At 43.3% G+C, this 22,040-nt stretch overlaps 1 protein-coding gene across 1 annotated transcript in view; it reads right to left on the bottom strand.

The window, feature by feature from the left end:
- The window catches only part of LOC138590361 (tumor necrosis factor receptor superfamily member 14-like), a 129,908-nt gene that overhangs the window by 67,589 nt on the left and 40,279 nt on the right, over positions 1 to 22,040 (bottom strand). The gene's annotated exons all lie outside the window — the stretch shown is intronic.

The following is a 22,040-nucleotide window of genomic DNA, read 5'->3' as shown; positions in this document are numbered from 1 at the left end:
CTATTGGGAAGGGTTCAGAACGCCGCCCATTAGTTATGACAACAGCTGTAGGTGAGTGATATATGGTTTGGATCCATTTAAGGAAGTCCCCCCCTAAACCAAATCTCCCCAAAACATCAAACAGATAACCCCACTCAACCCTATCGAAGGCCTTTTCTGCATCCAGAGAGACGGTCAGTGCCTTCTGTTTGTATTGTGAGGTAAATTGTATAATATTCAAGAGCCTCCTCACATTACTGGTTGAATAGCGTCCATAAACAAAGCCCGTCTGATCTGGATTTATAAGTATGGGAAGTAATTTCTCCAGGCGCCTGGCCAGGAGTTTTGACAGCAGTTTGCTGTCAACAGAAATCAGGCTGATCGGTCTGTAGGAACCACACATGTCAGGAGGTTTATCCCTCTTCAGAATAACCGAGATATTAGCAGTGCTTAGTGTAGGGGGGAGGTAACCCCTATTAAAGGAGTCTGAATACATGTCTTTAAGGGGACCAACTAGTTCCTGACTGAAAGTTTTGTAAAATTCAGGGCCGAAACCATCCGGTCCTGGAGCTTTACCTCCCTTAAGAGTGCGTATGGCTTGTAAAACTTCTTCTTTACTAATTGGCTTGCATAAATCTGCTTTCTGTACATCTGAAATAGACGGTAATTTTATCTTGTTAAGAAATTTTGCTCTAGTCTCGGAAGAAGATGTGCATTCAGAGCTGTAGAGGTCTTTATAAAACAGTTTCATTACTTCATTTATATCAGAAGAAGTGAGGCGCCTCACTCCATTTCTGTCTATGAGAGAAGGGATTACATTGGGCTCAGCTTTACCACGAGCAAGGCGAGCTAGTAGCCGGCCTGGTTTATTGCTTGATTCAAATAGTCTATGTTTAGCAAAAAAAATCTGTGTCTCCGCTTTCCTGGTTAGGAGCTGATTTAAGGCAGATCAAGCTGCATCTAGCTGTTTCTCCAGAGAACTGTTGTGAGATTTCTTAAACTGAGCTTCCAAATTATCTATTGTCTTCTCTAAGTCCAACTGTCTTTTAAGGGCATCTTTCCTCTGTGCTGACGTATAAGATATAATAGCCCCACGTATATATGCTTTGCCGGCTTCCCACAGTGTAGAAGGACTGATATCTGGGGTTTTATTTATGGAAATGAACCGCCGCCACTCAGATGTAATATACTCAGTAAAAGAATGGTTACTTAGTAGAGTAGGGTCAAGCCTCCAGTGCCTGCAGTCTGGATCTCTATAAGGGGGAGAGACAGTTACACTGATAGGGGAGTGATCAGAAAGAAACTTGGTGCCAATTGTACAGTTCAGTATTCTACCCAGAACTGTCCTTGAAGACAAAAAGTAGTCTATTCTGGAGAAAACCTGGTGGGGGATTGAATAGAATGTGTAGTCTTTATCTAGGGGGTGTAGCACCCTCCAAGCATCATATAAATCTAAATCTTTACAAAATTCGCCCATTTTTGCACTTTTCTTGGAGAGAGTAGATTGAGGGGGAGATATATCAATACTCGGGTCAGATGTACAATTAAAGTCACCTCCTAGAAGTAAGTATGGAGAAGAAAATGTTGCCAAATCTGAATTAAGCTGTGGAATAAAAGAGGCCTCATATATTGTTGGGGCGTATATACACCCAGAAACGACATGTTCTCCGTAAAGGTAGCCAGACAGAAGTACATAACGTCCCTCCTTATCTGATATTGTTTTATCAAGGGTAAAAGGCAGGGAGCGATGTAGGAGAATTGCAACCCCTCTACTTTTCGAATTATAAGAAGAGTAGAATACCTGGCCCACCCAGCTTCTTCTCAGTTTTATATGTTCCAGGTCTGAAAGGTGGGTTTCTTGGAGAAAGGCAATTTGGCATCTCTCTTTTTTAAGGAAGGACAGGATTTTCTGGCGTTTGATGACATGGTTAATGCCCTTCACATTAAGTGAAACAACCTTAAGGTCACTCATGTAAAACTAAGCCCTTCACATAGTTGGAGGTATTCTATGCAGCCACTAATGAAACACAGAAGAGAAAAGGCAGCATCTGATCTGGTAATCAATAAAGGACTGGAGCTAAACATACACTGCAAAAACAAAAATAACACAATAAATAAGGCTGTCTGTGAAAACCCCTCCCCAAACGGTGGCTCAGAACCCTGAACGAAATAGAGCCCCCCAAACGAGAAAACAAGAACAAAGAACAACCTTACAAAGGCGTTAAAAGTCTTAGGGTAGGTGAGGCAGAGAGGTATCCTCCCACCTGTGAGAGAAAAAACTACACCAGCCGCAGGAGTGTCCACCTGCATCCCACTGCTGACGCCCATTCTCTGCAATCCCCCCCGCTCCCCAGCCAAACAGCCGATGTGGTTAAACCGTAGTCCCTAGGTAATTAAGTGTCATTGAGAAGAGAAAAAAATATATAATAATAATAATAATAAAGATTGACTGGTCCATATAAGTGGCCGGGGTATTAGTCCAGATTATGATAAAATAATCGTCCGGTACCCATCTCCTGCGGAGCTGTCCCCGTGTCAGACACATACTGCAGACCTCTATTCCTCATCTTCCATTCGGCAAAAGTTCAGTCACTGTGTCTGCCGTGTAAACCGTGTAAAAGAAGCGAATAAAAAAATAAACAAACACTTAAAGTTATCCTTATTTCACGCTCGATACTAACCGTTCTTGCTCAGAAAGTCCTCCGCTTCCCGTGGGCTTTTGAAGGAGCGTTCCTCTCCGTTGAAGGTGAAGCATAAGCTGGCCGGATAGCGCATCTGGAACCGCAGTCCTCTCTGGATGAGGCGTTCACATACCCCGTTGAACTGCCGCCGGGCGTCCCTCACCTGGGCTGATAGGTCCCTTCGGATGTAAATCTTGTCGCCCTGGTAGGTGACCTCGCCTTTCTCTCGAGCAGCGGCAAGGATCCGTTGTTTGTCACTAAAATTGTGCAACTTGATAATAACAGGTCGATGATAATTTTTCTTCGGCGGGCCTAAGGCCCCGTTATGCACAGTCAATTTTAATCGAGCCTCGCTTGGTCTCCAGACCCAGCGTGTCTGGGAGCCAGGTCCCAAAAAACCTGACAGCCTGATTCCCCTCTGCACCTTCCTTGAGGCCGATGATCCGTATGTTATCTCTGCGGCTCCTGTTCTCGCTGTCCTCGGCTCGGTCGGTTAAAATCTTCACTCTTTGTTCAAGTACAGCTAGCTTGTTTTCCAGAGTGGCTGTGCGGTCCTCGCCATCAGAGATGCGGTTCTCGGTCTCAGTTATTCGCCTTGTGTTGTCTTCGAGGCGGCTGCTTAGTTTGTCCAGAGTAGAGTGCAGCTCAGTGAACTTCTGTTCCATGAGAGCGCCAATCTTTTCAGTAACAGTTTTGGAAACCGTGTTAGCCACGCTTTCCTCGAACGACATGTTGTCACCATCATCCATGCTAGCCTCTGTGTTAGCCGCGAGCGGCTTTTTTGCTTCGAGGCGAGCTTTACGCGATGTCTCTCGTGGATTAGTATTCCCTTTAGTGCCGGACATGTTCCCCAGCAAAAATAGCCAAAATAATTCAAGTTTAGTCCGTCAAAAATGAATTTTATCGGCTGAGGAAGCGGGAGGTCGGCAAAAGCGATCCTCTCAGTCCAAGTGCATCACGTGACCCCCGTATGAGTTATTTTTATGAGCTCATGTATTTTGTGTTCTTGTCTTTGTTTTAAGTTATTTTTTGTTATACATATCTAACTTGATATTGTGAAACTGACTATGAAATAGTTTCAAACGTGTTTCAATAAAAACTTTATAAAAGATAACAAAAAAACAACAACCTGGACTCCATTTTACCCGACGCTCCATGTTCAGTGCATAGACAGTATAAAAAGAGATATATATAAATATATATATATACAGTCATTGGTTCATTGAAACCAATGGCTGTGTATATACGGTGAAACTGACATCATAGTATTTTATAACCAACACGTACCGCAGTGTAAACTTTATAGTTTTAAACTCTGACTCATAAAATGTGTCACTAAACGAAACGTTAAAAAAAAAAAAGTAACGAACGAGAATGCTGCATTTAAGTGCTGCTTGGATTTTAAGGAGCACGTGCACGTAAACGATTCAGAAAGTAAGATATACGCCACATAGATAATAAAGAAAGTCTAAAGCAGGGGTATTCAACTAAAATTTAAAGAGGTCCAGTTCGAGAACATTTCTTGAAGTGAAGGTCCAGAAGATCATGATGGCTAACTATTTAGTGTGATATATATCTAAGTAGCCTAGTAGTTGTATCCACATCTGCATGTAATAAATACCTCAGTCAAATCAAATGAATTCAGTACAATTCAAAAACCTTTTGACAATTTTTATTGTCATGTAACACAGAACTGAACATATATGTATGACTGCCAATATTTATAATGTTCTCTCATTTACTAAATAAAAGTAGGGCTGCATTTCAAAATAAGAGCAAATAAAGAAAATGTGAAAATTGTACATGTTCAAATAAAGTGCTTAACTTCAGAAAAAGAAAATAAAGGAAGGAAAAGTTTGAATTCCCCCTTTTCTGTTTAACATCTCGACTCAACAGTCTCAACCAATTTTGCAGATAATAAATCTCAACACATTTTTACAATTGAACAGTTGTAGAGGTTCATTTTCTTCCCCTCTCATATTCAACTCTCCCACTTTTTTTGCTCAGTGAGAGAATTGAGCTCTAGCTTGTCTCAAGCGCAGTAGTCTCTATCTCTCCCTTTCTCCGTCTTTTTCTCAACTTTCTCCGGCACAGTCGTCTCTATTTCTCCCTTTCTCCGTTTGTCTCCGTCTTACTCCGTCTTTCTCTGTCTGCGCTGTAAAGTCACAGTGTTTACTGCCTGGAATGCACAGACTTGATTGGCTGAGTTGTATCATGTGGGATGGCTTAACTTGCATGTAATTGGTCTGTACGTTTCAGCCACTAAACCACTACCGTAAAGACTACAAAAGCTGCGCCACTTAAAATAGAAGCGCCCCGTCAGGTTTTGAATCATAATCCTTCTGTTTTTGGCTGTAGGTCTGGGTCCGTATGGGACAGCTTCTGGGTCCGGACCCGGACCACGGTCCGCCAGTTAGTGACCTCTGGTCTAAAGTATAGCTGCCACCATTATATCAATAATTTCATTGTTTTGTAATCATTTGTTTTGTAGTTTTCTGGCTCGTTTCCTTCTCAGTGACCGGAAACTGAACATCTTTTTTATGGGACAAATCGGGAAAATTGCCTTCCGGGGAACTTTTACGAGGCCCAAAGGCAGAAGTATGCATCCCTCCCTACCTCCGAGGAGAGGTTAAATACACGAGTAATGAAAGAAGGGAAACATTTTCAGCTCCTGCTCCTACCTTTTCATACTGACAGAGAAACATCACACTTACAGACAAGAAGGAAAACATTAAATACAGAGTGTGTTCTTACCTTATTCTTCCAGCTGCTCCTGTTCAGCACAGCTGCCTCTCTGCAGGAAGGTGAGAGACTTTACTAAATAAACGTGACGTCTGGTTCAGCTGAAGTCTGACACCACAGATGAGAAATTAGTCACTTTAAGTCACTCAGCAGAAAGACTGACACGTGTAGAAGTGAAACACAACAGAAGTGTTCTAATGTCATGTATTGTTGTTAGTACAGCTGCTTAAAAATAGAAACCCCTGACTTTTACACGGACATTTAATTCATCATTGTTGCTTTTTATAAATCTCTCCTGTCTACACCGACTGTTCACCTGTTGTTCTGTGCAGAACTGATCTGTTTATTTCAATCTCTGCTCCTTGCTTCTCTGTGTGATTGATGAAAAACCAGGTTCCTCGTATGTGTTCACATCACAGACTGTATAAAAAGATGGACGACATGACAGCTCCATAAAAGTGAAGCCAAACCCTCTCTATCGCCCCCTGCTGCCTGGCTGCAGTATAGCTCATAAAGCCCGCCTCCTCCATGTTAACAGATGGGACATGAGTCAAACTATAAAATCTAAATACATGTCAAATACATTTTTCTCAAACATGGTTTCTGTCATTATAGTTAGTTCTTATCATGCTGATTTATGTCACAGTGTTCCTTTTTCTGACAAGTTTATTTTTAATTAGTTATTTGATGCTGTCAAAATGATGATTGACAGCTCTGTTGACAAATTCAGCTCCTGCAGCCAATCAGGTCCGGGTGAGCAGAGCGGAGGACGAATGGCGAGACGAGACGTACCTAAAACAATCACTACAGTCATTGAAGTTTCCATACCTGTGAACTTTAACCTCAGACCAACACAAGAAGCTGTTCTGCTGTTAAACACGCCGGCGTGCGGGATCCTTGCTGTTTGTTTCGGTAAGTTAAGTGTGTGTTTGGGTTAGCGGAAGTGGCTACGGCCGCTTCACTTGCCGATCTCTACTGCGCAGACTCTGGCTCCGTATGACGTCACCATCGCAAGATGGCAGCGCCTATCACAGGGGCTATTTTGTACAATGGTTTTGTTCTATTTCGTGCAATGGGAGCAGATGGAGACGCGTCGTCCATCTGTATATACAGTCATTGGTTCACACACTCAGCCTTTCTGTCTTTCCTTCCCTCTAAGCTCTATAAATAAGTGAAGTTTGACCTCGACCTTTTGAACGGAAGTATTTTTTTCTCCTTTCCTCCTCTATGACTGGAAACTGAATATTTTTGTGTTGTGGGCAAAACATGACGGTTGTTCCCTGGGAATTTTTGCAGTTTTGTAAAGATTCAAAAACAAATTGAATAATTGAGAGAACAATAAAAATAATGACTTTACTTTTTTTGAGGCAGAAGTATGCATCCCTCGCTGCCTCCCAGGAGAGGTTAAATAAAAAGCACGAGTAATGAAAGAAAGGAAACATTGTCGGTGCCTGCTCTTTCCTTTTCATAATGAGCGAGTGTTTAAACACATTATGAAACATCCACACCTGCAGCCAACGTAAAACATGAAATACAGAATGTGTTCTGACCTTATTCTTCCATCTGCTCCTCTTCAGCACAGCCGTCTGTCTGCAGGAAGGTGAGACTTTACTCGATGAATACACATATGTGGTCTGACAGCTAAAACCTGAAGGCTGAACCAGAGATGAGTCACTGTGAGTCACTCAGCAGAAAGACGGACCTGTAGAAGTGATCATCTGTCATTGTTCTTAGTACAGCTACTTAAAAATAGAAACACCTGACGTGTACATGGACATTTAATTTATTTATTTCACCTGAGTGTGTGAAAAATCAGGTTCCTCGAATGTGTTCACACACGCAGTCAATAATTCAGATTATTCACGTTTCTGTCTCTCCTTCCCTCTAGCCTCACAAGCTCCATCTTCAGCCTGCTTTTTACAGGTGTACTGACCTGCAAAAGGTTTGATGGGACATTTAGATACAGTTTAAATACAGTAATATAAAAGGGACTCTTCCTGACACCAGGTAAGTTCGTCAAGCAGCTCGAAATGTGTGTTTTGAAGATAAACTCTTGATCTGGTGTTTGAAGAAACCAAAGTGTGACCAGCTGAGTGATAAATTAGATGTCACCTTCTGCAGCAGCTTTAATGTGTAAACTTGTCATGTTGATTAAACAGCACATGAACCACAGTCGTGCTTAATACAGAGAAGAAAATGTCAAATTACAGATATACATCTCCAGAGAACAAAGCTGGTTTTCTCGTGATAACAGATCATTTTGTGTCGATGAAGGAAACACAACAACAGGCTGCTCACTGTGATGTTACAGAGCAGGCCATGCTGCCATCGCCCACACTGATGAGGGAAGTTCAGCCTGTTTCTATGTTCGATTGGTGATACGAGTTATGATCATCTGACGTTACGGTGACCTCCAGGAAACAACTGAAATGAGTCGTTATCACGGGAAAACAGAGTAAATGAAATGTACGAGGCATGTTCGCTCAGGGCTTCTGTAAATAGCAGCTTTAAAATCCAGCCTTAAGAGCCGTCCACACCAAGAACAGCATCTATAAATATATCCTCTCTGCTGCTGTGGTTTACAAGTTATTACAATCTTATATGATGTAATATTATGCTGCAAATATCATCAACCAGTCAGGTTGAAGTTTATATCATATTTGAGAGGTCACAGCAATCTTTGACCTTTGACCCCAAATTCAAATCAGTTCAAACCTGAGTCCGAGTGCACATTTGTACAGAGGCCGACACGGGCAAACGTGCTCCAGCGGCCTGAAGCTCTTCCATCAGAGGAAAACAGCAGCAGAAACAGAAACCATGCAGAAACCAAAACACATAAAGTCTGAAGGGAAACGTGCTGCAAGAAAAGAGAAACAAAGGCATGAACAGCAAACACAGACGACATAAACACTGAAGCATGATCAGAAACACAGCGCGGAGGGAGAGAGGACGTGTGAATCCTCGTGGCATCGTGTGCTCGCTGAGGCCTCACGTGTGCACAAATGATGCTCACTGCTTTCGTTGTTCAGGATGAAGCCTGAAGAGTGGAGCTGTGGGGTTTAGCAGGGCTAGCATGCTAACGGTTGCTAACTAGCTCTTAATACCAGGTGCAGCTGAGGCTGATGGGAAAGTCATTGATCCAGCAGGTGGACAGAAACTAAACTTGTGGACTCATTGAAATGACTTAATAGTGACTCCTTCACACTGACGGGCTCTGGCTGCTGTAAATACTAAAGTTAAAATAAAGTTTTTATTTCAAGTTCATGTATTTGATCTTTTTTTTATGACAAAGTAGTTTGAATAACTTTCTTTAGTCGGTTTATAAACAAAGACTTGTCCCAAATGAAGCTCTGCGAGGTTGAACACTTTTTGACTCTGCATCACTTTTCTACATGATCCTGCTGTTCAGATGATACCTGTGTGCTCTTACTCACCTTTATGTTTATTAGCTGCTTTTATCTGTTATGACCTTGTTGTTTATCAATAATCAATGTGATCAATAATGTTTGTACTACAAACAAACATATAGTTTAGACTGAATGACTGCTGACCTCTAGTGGTCACACAAAAAACCTTTAAACACCAGAAATGATCAACGTGAGAATATTTCTGATATTTAATGGTCTGTATTCAACATTAATCCGCCCTGTCTGGTTTTATATGATTTTTCTTAAAGCACAAATTGCTCTAAAGTTTAAAGGGGAGAATTCACTGATTGAAGATGTGTTTACAGAGAGGGAATATCAGAGCCAAGCGCCCCCTGCTGGACGAACAACCTGATACCTTTCCTACATCACTCAAAGTAGTTTTTTGCATTATCGGCACATATCAGAAACCATGTTCACAGATACAGAGGCATATAACTGCCTCACATGATGTTTGTGGTTGAACACAGAGCGTGAGACAAAGTGATGGTCGGACATGTTCATCTTCTACTTTCATTAAAGTGTTTTCTTTTCCTATCATTAAACTGTCGTCCTGCAGCTTCAGAGTGACTGTGAGGCTGTGATTTCCTCTGATGTGAGATCAGAGAAATAAGAGAAGTCCTGATTTTATCTCAGCTCATTTTCACACCGTGTCTCAGGAGGATTTTTTACTGAATGGAGCCAAAGAAAAACCAACATGCAGCTAATGTAGAATCTTAGGTTTAGTTTTTCTTTGCAACTTAATGTCTTTAAATTATATTTACACGACCAGTCAAAAGTTTGGACACATTTTCAAGTGAATGGGCAAGTGTGTCAAACTTTTGACTGGTAGTGTAAATGACTGTAGATGCACTTTTTAATAACTAACCAGCTTCATGTTTTAAACCATGAATTTCTCCGCACTAATCTTTAGCACAGATTTATTTTGGTGCTTCTTTCCTGCTGCAGACGTCAGAAATCACCACCTGCAGCTGTGAGGAGAAAACTTCACCAATAATCTTAATCAGACATGAACACCAACCGCTCTGACTGATGTGTTGTCCTGGTCTGCAGCTCTTGTGTCTCTGTGCTGCTGCACAGCCGCCCTCTGCAGAGACTGTGCAGTAAAATCCTTCCAGTGTTTCACAAACTGTGTCTGATTTCTTGGTGCATGATGTCTTTATCCTCAAACCAGCACCTGTCAGCACACACACAGAGGTTATTATGGACCTGCTCCACTGTAAAGAGCCAACAGCAGCATGCTGAACTTTAATCTGACCATCTTTACATTTTATGAGATGTGAAACTAAAGTTTATGAATTCATGGAAAAATATCTGCACACATGATTCAAGATGGAAGAGTGAATAGATTTCTATCATTGTTGTAAGTCCCACTGATAAACATTAAAGTGTCAGCTGATTCTAACAGCCAGAGGTCTCTGTGAGGACTGACAGTGACCCGTCATTGTGACCACCAACAGATGAAGCAAAGGGTTAAACATTAAACACTGAAGTGGTGATTTGTCCTCAGAATAAATAATGAACAATAACCACGAAGTAACTTTAGGAACAAACAACACAGAGAAATTAATAACTCCATTTTCCAAATCAGCATCACAAGTTTTATTTATGGATTATTTTTCCGTTCCAGCAAAGAACAAGACGCCTGCAGCCTGTGTTTGTTCACTCGGCCTGCTGAGACTGGCCCCGCCTACCTTACACTGTATACAGGAAGTGGTCATGCCTCTTTGATCTTTCAGCCTCTTTTTGCTTCAAATAGTTTCTGTTTCTACAGCCTATGGTTTTAATGCAGCCATATTCCCCCAAAAGGTTGACAAATCATATCACCTCACAGGACTGAGGAAATGTCACAGAGCTCTGCATGACAAATTACGCCTCAAGGTAAGGTTTTACCCTCACTGCTCCTTAGAACGATTAAAGCACAAAGACAGCATGCTCTGGCATCAAACCAGTTTCTTGTATCAAAAACACAAAACAAACAAAACTGTCATTGCAACTGTGTGAAGGAACCCACCGACATCATTTGCTAAAGACGGCTAAAGAATGCCGACAAAACCGAAGGCAGAGATGAAAACGGATGAGGAGCATGTATCACTCTCTCAGGTAAAACGAGTTACTGCAGCAGCAGAAGGAGATGTTCACGGTTGCAACTCGGTGCAGTCGGACGTCTTCAAAGTAAGTGACAGCCTGCTACCTGTCACGGACAAAATGGAGTACCTAGCAGGCCAGTCCAGGAGAAGCAACCTGGTGATCGACGGGATTGTAGAGTTTCAAACCAAAATTTTATTTTGCTTAGTTCAGTTGTGATTACATCCAAAAGTTGCTGTAATTTCTCCCCACACCCCAGGATATGTGTGTCATCAGCAAACAGTATGAACTTCAGTAATTGTGATGTCCTGCATATGTCATTGATGTATGTTATAAATAGTTTTGGACCTAGCACTGAGCCTTGGGGAACACCACAAACGAGATTCACTTCACAAACTGCTTCCTGTTTTTTAAATAGCTGTTAACCCACTCCAGCGCTACTCCCCTAATCCCATAGCGTTCCAATTTATTGATTAGAATTTCATGATTTATAGTATCAAATGCTTTTTTTAGGTCGATGAAAACTCCAACTGCATATTTCTTGCTGTCTATGGCGTTTGTGATTTCTTCAATGAGTTCTGTTAGAGCTAGGGAAGTTGACCGGTTGGACCTGAATCCATCCTGGCTGTCAGAGAGTATTTTGTATTTATCAATGAAATTGTTGAATCTATTATTAAAAAGTTTTTCAAGGATTCTTGAGAACTGTGGTAGAAGTGAAATAGAGCCGTAGTTTGTGAAATTGTGTTTATCTCCAGTTTTGTACAATGGTATAACTTTAGCTATTTTCATGCTGTAAGGAAATTGGCCAGTCTGGAAGGACAAATTAAAAATATGTTTTAGAGGTTTGGATATCCCATCTACCAATTTAATTACTTTAATATCAATATCTGGTTAAATACATTAACTTGGTATCTTCAAACTCAGCAAAAAATATGAAAATACATCAATATGGAGCATTTTAAACTAAAGATCGAGGCTGACGTTGCGTTATTTTATTTTATACACTGCTCAAAAAAATGAAGGGAACACTTAATCGTCACAGGATAACACCAAGTCAGTTAAACTTCAGGGATATCAATCTGTCCATTTAGGAAGCACAAGTGATTGTGAATCAGTTTCACCTGCTGTGGTGCAAATTAAAGAGACAACAGGTGCAATGAAGAGGCAACAGCAAGACAACCCCCCAAAAGGGAATGTTTTGCATGTGGTGGCCACAGACAGCTGCTCTCTCCTGATACTGACTGACTGATTCTTCTTTAGTTTTGTGTTCTGCTCGTGTCCTTGTCACTACTGGTAGCATGAGGCGGTACCTGCAGCCCAATCAGGTTGCACAGATAGTCCAGCTCCTCCAGGATGGCACATCCATATGTGCGGTCGCAAGAAGGTTTGCTGTGTCTCCCAGCACAGTCTCAAGAGCGTGGAGGAGGTACCAGAAGACCGGTTGTTACACGAGGAGAGCTGGACAGGGCCGTAGCAGGGCATCAACCCAGCAGCAGGAGCGATATTTGCTACTTTGTGCGAGGAGGAACAGGAGGAGCACTGCAGAGCCCTACAAAATGACCTCCAGCAGGCGACTGGCTGGCATGTTTCTGACCAAACTGTCAGAAACAGACTCCATGAGGGCGGCATGAGGGCTGACGTCCTCTATTGGGACCTGTGCTCACAGCCCAGCACCGTGCAGCTCCATTAGCCTTCACCAGAGAACACCAGAATTGGCAGGTCCGCCATTGGCACCCTGTTCTCTTCACAGACGAGAGCAGGTTCACACTGAGCACATGTGACAGACGTGAAAGAGTCTGGAGATGCCGTGGTGAACGCTATGCTGCCTGTAACATCATCCAGCATGACCGGTTTGGCGGTGGGTCAGTGATGGTCTGAGGAGGCATTTCCTTGGAGGGCCGCACAGACCTCCATGTCATAGCCAATGGTACCCTGCCTGCTGTTAGGTACCGGGATGACATCCTCCAAGCACTTGTTAGACCTCATGGTGGTGCAGTGGGCCCCGGGTTCCTCCTGGTGCAGGACAATGCCCGGCCTCATGTGGCCAGAGTGTGTAGGCAGTTCCTGGATGACGAAGGAATTGCTGCCATTGACTGGCCCTCTCGTTCCCCTGACCTAAATCAAATTGACAACCCTCAGTGGGCTGATGATTTTGGTTTCCACTGACTGTTGTTACATCATTTTGTTCTCAACAAATTATACAATGTACATCAGTAAAGATTTTCAACTCGAGTTATACGTTCATCAAGATCTGATGCTGATTTAAGTGTTCCCTTAATTTTTTTGAGCAGTGTATTATACACGTTATTATATATTTACATGTGACCGTCTCAGTTTCCGTAAGATCTTGAATTAGGGGTCTAAAGTGGAAATCCTGTGGGAAATAAAAAACCTACGTTGAGTCAGACTGCTGCTGCCGGTGTTTCGCTTCAACGTGTGGCCATGTTAACTGGCGACTTTCAGCTAAATGCGTCTGTGGTTGTCGTAGTTACAGCAGCTGTTGAAAACGGGAAGAGAATACGTAGCAGCCCTCGTAAATGCCTCTTTGTTGAGTTTTTCATTAAGATCTAAAACATACTTATCTGTTACGTCTTTGAAGTCTTGTTTGTGCAAACGTGTAGCTACTAACGCTCAGTCACGTTTTGATCGCTGCTTGTTGTTACGCTTAAACAGGAAGAGAGGTTGCGCTTCCTGTGAATGTGTATCAAGCCAAATACATTTTTCAAAAACACCTATCCGTCTTTGGAGTCTCGTGTGTAATCTTGTGAAACGTAAGCGAACTATGTTGCTGTTTCATAAGCACAAAAATAATAAATAATAAATTAATAAAAGTAATACAAAATAAAAATAAAATCACGGGATTTGAACTCGAAAATGAACCGACACCCAACTCCTTGAACAGCAGACCACCTTGTGACCCGGCTCACTGAGGTTGTAGCAGATAATCAACAAATAGCCTAAATCATACCGTCAGCCAAATTTGGTCACAATGGGGAGCAGCCAGATCAACTTGTGACCATAATTTGAGTCAATTTTACTGTTTGAAGTTTCCAACATAAATAACTAAGAAAAAAGAGTCTGATTCAGATCAATCATCTGTAAGAAGCCTTACGTTAAGTGTACTTACTATGTGTAAATATTACAAATATATTTAACAGGCAGCTATGTTTTATTTTAATTATTTTTTATTTTAATTTTATTTGTGTTGGAAACTTCAAACAGCAAAATTGGCTTAATGCACTCAACTTATGGTCACAAGTTGATCTGGCTGCTCCCCATTTTACAGTCTTTTTAAGAAAATGGAAAAAAATTCATTGGGGATATAAAGTCAACAGACAAGTTTAGAGGAATTTGTGCAGAAGACATTCATAAGATGACTGCTCAGTCCGCCATCTTGTCAGAACCCAGAAAGTAATACCTTCTGAACAGAGCTTCATTTACATTTATGAGTCATTTACGACCAGTTAATAAACTGTTTCCTCGTTCAAACCTGTGAGAGCCTCCTCTCTGTGTCACACATCTTTTAGTGATTCATCATCTGTTAAGGTGGATCGAGTTAATATCAAACTTTATTTAAACTGATAACAGAACTTAAAGCTGTTTTTACGATGTAGCTTTGGATCAAAGGTCACCAGGTCTGTCATCATGATGCAGAGAGCTGATAATAATCTGTGTCCTGTGATCTCTGCATGGATGTTTTCTCTCTCTGTTCCCAGGTGGTGTCCTGATCAACGTCTCCCTCCGTCTCAGATCTCAGTGAGAAGACGTCTTCATGAAAACTGTGATCCTGACGATACAACGATGTTCAGAGGGACTCTTTGGTCAGCTGCATCACTGCTGGTAAAAGATTTTATTATTACAGAGATTTTTTCATCTTTTTCTTTTCCATCTAAAGTTCAAAGAAAGTAAAACACAGAAATGAACTGAAGAACTGAAGGTGTTTTTCATCAACACGCTGAGGGATGAGCAGCTCATTGTCTCTCACCTGCAAAGGTGTAATGATGACAGTTTCTAACTTTAATGTAGAATAGAGCTGAGCTGATATTTGAACTGTACTGGACGTGTTTTTGTACATTTAATGACCATTTGACTGTCTGGGTGTCTGCACAGGTTCAACACAGACACTAAGTTCAGTCTGATGTCTGTCCAGGTGTTTGATTTTCTTGTTTCACTGACACAAACTCTCTCTCCTCTCCTCGTCTCCGGTGTGAGAGTGGCGCGGGTTTTGAATTGTTTCTGTCCCTGGTTTTTCACCTGTATTTTCCTCTGTTTTCTAACTGCATGATCAGGTAAGCCTCTTTATGAGTATTTTTGAGTGTTTGACTGAGAGAGAGACAGGTCGTTGTTTGGTTTCCCTCGTGTTTTCGGGAGGAATGGCGTCCGCCAAGACGCAACCTCCGTCAATCCGGCAGGGAGTGCGGATAGTCCCGTAAGTGTTTTGAATGTGGAGATGTGGGGCATAAGCGCTTTGCCTGTCCGCATAGACAACAGGGGGCGGCTGGCGCTGCCGGTGACGCGGCGGCCGTGCCCGCGCACGGTTCCGCGTCTGTGTCTGTTGGACCTGCAGTGAGCACGGCGGCGGATTGCGCTGTGAGGGATGTCACAGCCCGAAACGCTGGTTTGAAGTCTGACAGTAACAGCTTGGAGAGGGAGAGTCAGAGTGAGCCTGAAGCGCAGCAGGCACCTGTAGCTGCAGTAAACCTGAGCAGCTCTCAGTCTGCAGCTGCTGAAGGAAACCATCAAAATGTCGAGGAAGCAGCTTCTTCCAGTTTCACCGGTGAAGGTGTGACTGTTAGTGAAGGACAGGCAGTGTGCAGTCAGGCATCATGTGAAGGAGAGGACATGGAGGAGGATTATGACTCAGACATTCCCGAAACATCCAACAGGAGCACTGACTTATATTCTTTACAAGAAATAAACCAGTTTATGGATGAAACATTCAAGAAATCAGTGAAAGTGAGCGACTATTTCACAGACACAGACAAGTTCATCAGATCAGTCAGCACTCTAAAGAGACAGGTTGGTTTTGACCTCCTGGATGAAAAGAAACGCTTCAGGTTAAAAAAACACACCACAACTCTGAGAAAAGCGAGCGGTGAAACTGTCCGGAAAAATAAGAAGTAAAAATGATCATCACGAGGTGTCCTCCTCTTTCCACTGTTCTTTGCTGTTTTCTGTCGATCTGCTTCTCCTGTCTCACTTCTCTATGCGTAGCCTTAAATAGGGTCTTTGAATATCAATGGTGGGAGAGACAGACACAAGAGAGCGCTCATATCTGAAGTCTCTAATCACAAAAGGATTGATGTGTTGTTTTTACAGGAAACACAGTAATCCTTCTGATGAGACGGACTGGGCTTTATGGTGGGAGGGTTCCTGTAAGCTTAGCCACAGAACAAACTTTAGTGCAGGGGTGGCTGTTCTGTTTGGAGCCTCTGCTAATGCTAATGTGTTGTCATGTGCTGAAGTGGTGCAGGGCCGGCTGCTGGTGGTCAGGGCAGAGATAGGCGGCTCTGTGTTCTGCTTTGTCAACATTTATGCTCCTAATGTTGGAGCAGAAAGAGTAGCTTTTTACAACCTGCTACAAAATGAGCTGATGTCCTATGATCAGGACCAGATCATCATCGGGGGGGATTTTAACTGTACCTTAGATTTTCCTGTAGACAGAAGAGGTGAGGAACCCCACCCACCATCCTCCCAGGCTCTTCGTTCTGTCATCTCTCATTCAGATCTGTTAGACACCTTCAGAGTCAAACTACACATGGGTCAGGGTCAGCAACAGCAGGGTGTGTGCAGCCAGACTGGATCAGATCTACGTTTCAAAAACTCTCAGCCCTAAATTGCTTCACTGTAACATCAGTCTGGTCGGTTTCACAGACCACCATTTTGTCTGCGTAGAATTAATAACCTCACCAGGTGAAAGGGTTAATTCCTCCTGGCATTTCAACAACAAACTCCTACATGACAGTATTTTCTGCCAAAGCTTTGAGGTTTTCTGGAAACAGTGGCAAATAAAAAAAGCAGACTTTGGTTCCCTGAAGTCGTGGTGGGAGGTTGGTAAAGCCCAGATCCGTGTGTTCTGTCAACAATACACCTCTCACTCTTCTGCTCGGTTAAAAGCAGCAGTTAAAGACCTTGAGACCAAAATCAAGACCATTGAGGAGGGCTTACATCGGAGCCCAGGTGCCACCATGGGCCCTCTGCTGCAGGAGAAGAGGATGGAGTTGAGCTCCCTCCTGCAGGAGAGGGTAAAGGGAGCCCTGGTCCGGTCTCGCTTCCTTCAGCTTAAGGACATGGATGCCCCAAGCTCTTTCTTTTTTGACTTGGAGAGATCGGCGGCACAGAGGAAGCTGATGTCCTGCCTGAAGCTTCCAGGGGGCAGAGTTACAACCAATCCAGCTGAGATGAGGAGCCATGCCATGGGTTTCTACGCGGATCTCTTTGGAGCTGAGAACTGTAGCTTGGAGTGCCGTGAGGAGCTCCTGGAGGGTCTTCCTCAGCTCAGCAAGGAGGAAACGGCTGCTCTGGACTGTGAGCTGACTCTGGAGGAGCTAACTGTTGCTGTGAATCAGATGGCTTCAGGTCGAGCCCCTGGGATAGACGGGTTACCTGCTGACTTTTTTAAAAGGTTCTGGAAAATTCTTGGATCTGATCTTCACAGTGTTTTGTTGGAGTGTTTGAGGCAAAAGGAAGGGCAACGTCAGCACGGGTGAACTGGGCAAAGAGCGAGGCTCTGCTGGTTGGACAGTGGATGGATCAGGTGGTGCCCAGTCTGCCTGGAGGACTTGAGTGGGGGAGGGAGGGGCTGAAGGTGCTGGGGGTTTTTTTGGGCACTGAGGGCTTTCAAAAAAAGAACTGGGAGGGAGTTAAGGAGAAGGTGTGCGCTCGGTTGTCTAAATGGAAATGGTTGCTGCCGCAGTTGTCGTATAGGGGAAGAGTTCTGGTCGCCAATAACTTGGTCGCCTCGACGCTTTGGCACAGACTCGTCCCTCTGACTCCACCTAGAGGCCTGATGGAGGACATACAGAGGGTCATCCTGGACTTCTTCTGGTCTGGAAAACACTGGGTTCAGGCAGCAGCCCTTTATCTGCCAGTGGCTGAGGGTGGGCAGGGACTTGTTAACATCCCATCAAAAATCGCCTCGTTTAGACTCTGGACAACACAAAGACTGCTCTACAACTGTGGCCCAAGCTGGCTGGACACAGCTCGACTGCTGCTGAGGAGAGCTGGGCGCTGGGGTTACGACAAGCAGCTTTTCCTGTTGCAGCCTGAGGATGTGGACCTCACTGGACTGACCCCTTTCTACAGCTCAGTACTGCAGGCGTGGCAAGTTTTAAAGACCACACGTGCCACAGAGGAGACTCCAGGAGTGAGTCTGAGAGAGGCTGGCTGCACCAAACTGGGCCACTTAATGAGGCTGACGGCTACGTCCGTGGAAGCACTAAGAGACAGGAGCAACATCACCTCCACACGACTGATCAACAGAGTGGTGGAGGAGGTCTGCACTGCTCTGCCACACCATCTAAGGGCTTTTGCAAAGAACCAGACTCTGTGGTACCAGTGGACTGAGGGGTGCGAGTACAGTTTTCCCTCTCTGTCTGTTACCCCAGCAATGGGGGGCTGGCAAGAGGGGGGAGGGCAGCTGCTGTCCCTTACAACTCCTTACCCAGTCAAGTTTCAGGATGTGGAGAAAAGGGCAGTTTACCAGCTCTGTGTGAAGGTCCTGAATGTCCGGTCTCTGTCAGGGATGAAGGAGTCGAGGTGGACTGAGTTCTTTGGCCCAGACGTTTCCCCGAAAGGCAGCTGGCGGTCCCTGTACAAGCTGCCCGTTGAGAAGCGGACAGCAGACCTCCAATGGAGGGTTGTACACGGGGCAATAGCTACGAACAGATACAGAGTGCACATTGATCCTGGGGTGGGAGAGGAGTGTCTGTTTTGTTCCCAGGTTGAAACTCTTGTTCATTTGTTTGTTGAGTGTCCCAGACTGTCACGTTTATTTGTGCTGTTGAAATCTTTGTTTCAGGCTCTCAGAGAGGATTTTTCTTTTCCTGTGTTCATCTTTGGCCCAAAGTATTCAGCAAAGAAAAACACTGTACATACGATGATGAACTTTTTATCCGCTTCTGCCAAGTTGGCCATTTGGCTGACCCGCAGGAACCTTCTCTTCTCGATGCCAAAATAGCCCCTGTGATAGGCGCTGCCATCTTGCGATGGTGACGTCATACAGAGCCAGAGTCTGCGCAGTAGAGATCGGCGAGTGAAGCGGCCGTAGCCACTTCCGCTAACCCAAACACACACTTAACTTACCAAAACAAACAGCAAGGATCCCGCACGCCGGCGTGTTTAACAGCAGAACAGCTTCTTGTGTTGGTCTGAGGTTAAAGTTCACAGGTATGGAAACTTCAATGACTGTAGTGATTGTTTTAAAAATGTATTGGCCGTGTATTTAGATTTTATAGTTTGACTCATGTCCCATCTGTTAACATGGAGGAGGCGGGCTTTATGAGCTATACTGCAGCCAGGCAGCAGGGGGCGACAGAGAGGGTTTGGCTTCACTTTGAGGGAGCTGTCATGTCGGCCAAACTTGTTGCATCTCCTGGTTAGTATATGTACGGCGCAGCGCTCTGGACACCCCTAGACCGGCGATCGAACCACGTCATATACATTACTTGACAAATGTCGCAGAGTTGGCCGGTGACCGTGACAATATAGATGCTTAAGAACAAACAAAACTTAAAATAAAAACATTTATCTGTTTTTTTTAACAGGAAGTCGAGTTAAAACAGATTGTATCACAAAGTCCAGTCACACCTCCTGTCTGCCCTGCACTGAGGGAACCTTCATGAACCAGCCTACTTACCGTATGCAGTGCTTCAGCTGTAGAGACTGTGATGCAGGTACTTTTCTGATAATATAACATAATATAATATAACATAATAATAATAGTATTTCTAAAACCTGAGTGGAACACTAACCTGCTCTACATCCTTACCTTCCTTATAGATGTAGGCTTACCTTATATAGAAGAGAAGATATCTGCCAGGTGTGTTTGGCTGATGGGTCGAGTAGGTCCATAATAACCTCTGTGTGTGTGCTGACAGGTTCTGGTTTGAGGATAAAGACGTCGTGTAACCAAACATCAAACACAGTTTGTGAACCACTGGAAGGATTTTACTGCACAGTCTCTGCAGAGGACAGCTGTGCAGCAGCACGGAGACACAAGAGCTGCAGACCAGGACAATACATCAGTCAGAAAGGTGAGTTTAACTTTAGTTTTTGATAAGACCGTCAGTTAATCTTCATTTCTCAGACATATTTTTATCTCAGTGTGAAACAGCAGATTGCTTTAAACACCACGATAACCAGGAGCTCCCACAGTGTCGCTGTTGAGAAGAACATCCAGAGGCACAAATCAGACTTCATCAAACTTTGAATTCTCTGTTGGAACCAAAAGGCCCCATTTAGTCACTGACTCCAGTCTTTATGCTAAGCTAGGCTAACCAGCTCTGCAAACGTCAACAAAGCAAACACACACTGTTCCCCAGACTGTGAACTTTCCCTGTTAGCTGATATGTTTCAGGTTGAACAGTGTGTGATGTTGCAAACATGCTCCTGCCTGAGCTCAGAACAGTGGAAGGTGATTGTGTGACTGAAGCAGGAGAAGCTGAATCTCAGTCAGTGTCCTCCATAAAATACATGATGAGTTCATGTTTCTCAGATCAGTTCTGTGTCAGTTATCTTTCAAAGAAAACTTCTTCTGCTCTCTGGTGTTGACGACTGTCACAGAAAGAGTTCTGATATTCTCACATTTTTAGATCCTCTGGTATAAAACTGGACACACTGATATGATTATATTAAAACATTCATGAGACAAAATCTCATTTTAATAAATGTGCTGTGTGCAGGAACGTCACAGAGAGACGCTGAGTGCTCCGCCTGCAGTGATGGAACATTTTCAGATGGGACGTTTACATCTTGTCGGCCACACACACAGTGAGTGAAGCTTCACATCAGACAGGGACACACCTTCATGAGTCCATGAGCTCCGACAGGTGTTCCTCTAATAAATGTCCCTCTGTCATTACAGGTGTGGAAAGTATCAACAGCTGCTGATAGCAGGAACAGATTCAACTGATGCTCAATGTGTAGAACCTTCAGGAAACACAGCAGTGACAGTCGGTGTTGGTGTTGTTGCTGTGCTTCTTTTTTTAGCAGCAGCAGTTTTAGTGTTTTATCACAGAGAGAAGATAAAACGATGTCTATTCACAGGTAAGATTTTCTTTGTGTCAATAACAACTTGATCATGTTTTGATAGATAATACTGTCTGTGACATCATCAAGTTTTTATTCATTATGTTTTATTACAGGGATAAAAAGAAAAGCAGAAGCTCACAAAGAGGTTTGTTTTATTCTGTCTTTACTCTCGACCCATTTAACAGTAAAATCATTAAATGATGTCACTCATTAATATTTCTCTTAAAGGAACAGAGGAAAAATGGAACACAGGAAAGGATGATATATGTATCAGCAGATCAGCAGGTGAGACAGCAGAGTGTTCCTCTGACATGTTCACTGACTGACTCTGTCAGGTTTTATTAAATGTTCCTGTTATAAATAAATCTCTTCTCTCCTCAGGAGCTGACAGAACAAACCTAAACATGCTGACAGTTTTTAGGACACTGCAGAGTGAATGTTCTCCAGGGTCCAGTTATTATCAGCTGGACTCTGGTCCATTGTCTTTGCAGTGTTCATAAAAGACACGAGTCCCTCCTCACGGTGTTCTGCATGTCAATGCTTCAAATCTTAATCTGACTGATACAAACAGAACATGAGATCCGCTCTGAAAGTGACGTTTAATATTAATCTGAAAAACATTTTAAAGCTGTTTGCTGCTCTAAACTATTCATCGTCTCACTGCAGGAGAAGAACTAATACATCTTTACACTTTAAAACCACAGTTTAATTTAACCCTTTGTTATGTATGATGATTCAAGCTCATTTATATTTCTTTAAAAAAATAACAAGTCCTGCCAATAACCTTTAATTTCAGTACAAAGTATTTTGATGGAGTTGCGTCTCTGTCCACTGTAACACCATGCCCCAGAGGAATGGGTCACATGATGAACAT

This window comes from Semicossyphus pulcher, unplaced genomic scaffold (genome assembly GCF_022749685.1).
Source record: "Semicossyphus pulcher isolate SPU_LCO1_2020_fin unplaced genomic scaffold, fSemPul1.0.p SCAF_13, whole genome shotgun sequence".
Taxonomy (NCBI): domain Eukaryota; kingdom Metazoa; phylum Chordata; class Actinopteri; order Labriformes; family Labridae; genus Semicossyphus; species Semicossyphus pulcher.
Note: the sequence above shows the minus strand (reverse complement) of the source record. Positions and strands in the feature narration are given on the sequence as shown.